The following is a 4,349-nucleotide window of genomic DNA, read 5'->3' on the forward strand; positions in this document are numbered from 1 at the left end:
AAAAACAAGAAAATTTCTAGGTTTAAAATGTCAAAATTTCTCAACATTTGGAGAAAAACATTCTAGAAAATTTCTGAGATTAATCTCAAAATGTCTGTTTTTTCAAACAAATGTTTGACTTTTCAAACTCAGAAATTTCAAATAGGTTTTTCTAGAAAATTACTGAGGTCTTCTATGAAATCTTTCACTTTTCCAGCTCAGACATGTTACAGAACATTTCTGAGTTTTTGGGGGAAAATTTACTCCTTCGTTTTCTATCAACAATGGCCCTGATACAATGTTGCAGAAAAGTGAGACTTTAATTTGGAAAACCGCAAAATTAATAATTCGGTGACTTGTGAAGTAAATACCATTTATTTAGGAATATCAGAATAAAAAATACATAAAAGTTGAAAATGTGCTATAATGTGCCAAAATGCAGAAGCAGTGTGAACACTCTGCAACTCACTGTGTATAAGTGAATGTAAAAACATTTTTGGACAGAATAAGCTCCTTAGCCTGGTTCTATACACACCTCCTGTAATTAACATCAGCATAACAAACATGAGGATAATTGCCTTGCTTGCCTCAGGCCTGGTGAGGAGCAACAAAATTCTGCAACATTTGGCTGCTTTGTATTTCTGTCAGGCGCAGAGAGTTAAAGCAGGATTGGTTCTACAGTAAAGCCTGAACCGCATGTTAGCTTCTTCTATCATAAGGCACAGAAATGATGGAAGGACCCCAATGTGTGGTCAGAAAATTAAAAGCTAAAGCACCATTTAGAAGTTCAGTCAGATAGCTGTGTGGTATATGTGCACTACATTTTGCTGGATCAAATAAAGAAAATATTAATTTTGCACAAGATTTATTTCGTTCAGCAGGAGTTCATAGAAAAATACGTATATTCCATCAGCTGTGCAAAGGTCTTCCAGTCTGGGAAGAAAGACCCCATGAGAAGGGAAATGTCAGGTTAGTTGAAATGTGGTTCAGAGAAAAAGAGAGGAAAAAAACATGAGCGAGTGGGAGTAGTGTTAGTGCTGCTGTGGCAGACTGGATGAAATGGCAAAGGAACAAGCAGGGATGCTGGAGTCAAACCTGCAGCTGGAGTCGTTTCCGGCTGTTTGGGGCTCGGAAAGCTGTCTGAACGCAAGAGGAACCAGGTTCTTCTGTTCATATGACCTTTTGTTAGTCTCATGTATAAATATTTACTGTCTCCACTTTGAATTGACAGTTATAACACTGCTGTAGATACGTTACATGGAGACATACTGCCCCCTATGGACATAATTTATACCTCACAGCAGTGTTTTCGTTCACTAAAATACATTTTAGACAGCTTTTACTCACCCCGTGGTTACCAAAGATCACAATTAATTGGCTTAAAGGAACATTTTTGGTACAACATTGCATTTGGGGTAATGTTAATGAGACAAGTGAATCAGGGATTCGAGATGGCGACTTTAAATTACTGAGTTTCTTATCAATGAGCCACTTTTTACCTGGTTAGGTAATTTTATAATTGTTTGAGCAGATGAACGTGACATACAGTACATGCCACTTGAATCTCCCAAATGGATTATTGAGACAAAATTCAAGTGATGCAAATCCTTTTACGGCAAATATAAAACATTAATACTTAATTAAAAGTATAGCACGTGGAAATAATATTAATGGAAAAGTTCCAACTTGAAAAAGCGCAGATACTTCTTTACAAATGCAATATTAACTGTATTTAACAATCGATGCAAAGGTCTGATTAAAACTAAGGCGATGCTACCCCCTGGTGGTCAATGATCAAAACTGGCTGTATATTTTCTTTTTTTTTTTTTTTTAAAGGTTTTGTTGGCTCTAGTGGCCTTTATTTGAAAGTAGTTTGACAGGAAACAGGGTAATCAGAGAGGGGGAAGACATGCGGCAAACGTCGCCAGGCCGGGAATCGAAGCTACGACCACCGCTACAAGGACTAAGGCCTCAACGTGGGTCATGCTTTGCCCCTGCGCCACCACAGCACCCCTGAACTGGCTGTATATTTTCATAGCAACGTACAAATAAAGGAATATATTTATTATTATTATACATTTTTAAAAAACCTGTCTGTGTCTGGTGAATATTTCATTTAATTTTTTTGATTGTTTATTAAAGTTTCATGTTGATAGAAATCGATTTGGAATTTTTTATTTTTGCCTCATGGCGTTATTTTTTTCTACCTATATGAACTATTGTCATTTTGGTCCTTAAAATACCAAAATTTCCACTTAACTTTAACGCCTGTTAATGTAATTTTTAAATATTAAATGATTGATCATTTGATCAGTTAACTCAGTACTTTAGTAGACTTTCTACCAAATATATTTTTACTCTTGAGTAATGTACTTGAGTAAAAATATGTCGAAGTATCGCTACTCTTACTTGAGAACATTTTTTGGTTACTCTACCGTCCTCTGTATAAAGAACTGGTGACTTAATATGTTCGTTAACTTTACCATGTCGCGGTAAAAATCACCAATAAAATTAATAATGAAGTGTTTACGCATAGAGACATCACAGGAAATACATTTCCCAGAAAAACACCAACGACATGCTAATGTAGTCTTGAAAAATAGCCAAAATTACTACTAATAAAAACACATACCGGTTATGTTGCCAGTCAGCTGCTCTGTCTCGGTTTTGTGGCTCATTCTCCTCCATTTGTGTCCGAACAGCAGCATTTTTATCCTTTCAATGTCTCCCGGTGTGACTCCGAATGAAATCCTTGTTGTTCCCTGCCGCCATAATTTTAAGTCGAACGCCATTAAGCTGCCATAGCAACAGTTGAGTTATCTTCCGGTTGAATGCTGCCCCCCAGTGGCGGCCTTTGGTGTTGTTTAGCTACTAACTATTTAGCTAGCGGCAAAAAAAAAAAATAAATTGATCAAAAATAAACTAGATATTGAAAATTATTCACGGTGATGAAATTTAAAATTTAACTTTAAATTTAAAAGATTAAAATCGGAATCGCAGCGCCACAGTAATACCGGAAGTAGCCGTTAGCATCAGCCGAGTTACAACATTTCATTTCCCTCAGTGATTTATTTTATTTTTATTGAATTATGCTGCATTGAGAAGCTACAAGATCACTGAAAAAAATATATGTAATTTGAAATTTTCCCCGAATTCTGACTTAAATCTTAGAATTATGAGTTTTTTCTCAGCATTCTGTTGACCATAAAAGATTAAAGTCAGAATTCTGATAAAAAATTCTTCCGTAGTAAGGACATATCCAACAAGGCAATATAAATCTGTAGTAACATCTTTTTAATGCACAAATGAATGTACCTCCCTCCTGTGCTGGCATAAATTTAACATCCCATTTCACTGTTAAGCTATTGTCATTATTCCCCAGAAGGTGGCAATATAAAGTCGATGCCTAAGGCCACTTCTCTTATTGATGGGTTTCACAGTTTAATATTTTACTTCACTCTTAAACTGTCTGTCTTTTCTGTACAGAATATAGACATCGCTGTTCTCAAAGAGTGTCCCTTTACCTTGGCACAGCAGCAAAGATGCAGCTTCTTAGGTCAAGGCACAGCTGTCTGCTTCTATCTAAAGGAAAAGGAAACGTCTTTAAACCAGCCACGCTTCTAAAGGCCAGCATGAGGCATTTCATGCTGTTGCAAGAATTCAGTTTGAGGAAAATTACTATTTCACTCGAGAATATCATCCTTGGAGAGTTTATTCTCTCATTACTTGGTAAACAGGTTTTCAAAAAAAGCTAGAAGGGGACGGCCAAATTCAGAACGTCCAAAATAGTCGTCATTGGGGTTTTAATCTTTTATGTGGGTATAGATTTTCCTCAGCAGCTCTGGAAAACAGAAGATGCAGAGGATGATTGATTAAAAGATCAATATTGGCAAAGACAATACAACAAAAGCAATAAAAAAATAGAATTGAAGTAAAAAAAAAAAAGAAATACAGTGCAGTTACTATTTTCTCCAGTTTTGTTTACTGTAAATTCTCATACTTGCTTTAGTCAAACTGACTTTTGAGGATTTTCTTTAACCATACATCAGCTCTATATGTAACATACATATATATTTGGTCAAAAATCTCTCTGCAAGAGCAAAGAGTGGAATATTTCTGATGCCAATCAGGTAAAACAAAATCTTAATTGTTTAAATTCTGCAAACAGTTCCCTGTACTCTTACAATTAAACATAGCAATCAAAATTGTTGGAGAAAATAGAAAATTATGTATGATTAAAATACCATGTGTCTCAATGAAATTTACCCATATAAGTAAATGTATTTATATACAAATATATCCAATGGAATGGCTTTAACATTTGTACTAAACATTTGACCTCTCTGATATTAAAAAGGCACAAACACAAG

The sequence above is a fragment of the Xiphophorus maculatus genome, chromosome 24 (genome assembly GCF_002775205.1).
Source record: "Xiphophorus maculatus strain JP 163 A chromosome 24, X_maculatus-5.0-male, whole genome shotgun sequence".
In the NCBI taxonomy this organism is placed as follows: domain Eukaryota; kingdom Metazoa; phylum Chordata; class Actinopteri; order Cyprinodontiformes; family Poeciliidae; genus Xiphophorus; species Xiphophorus maculatus.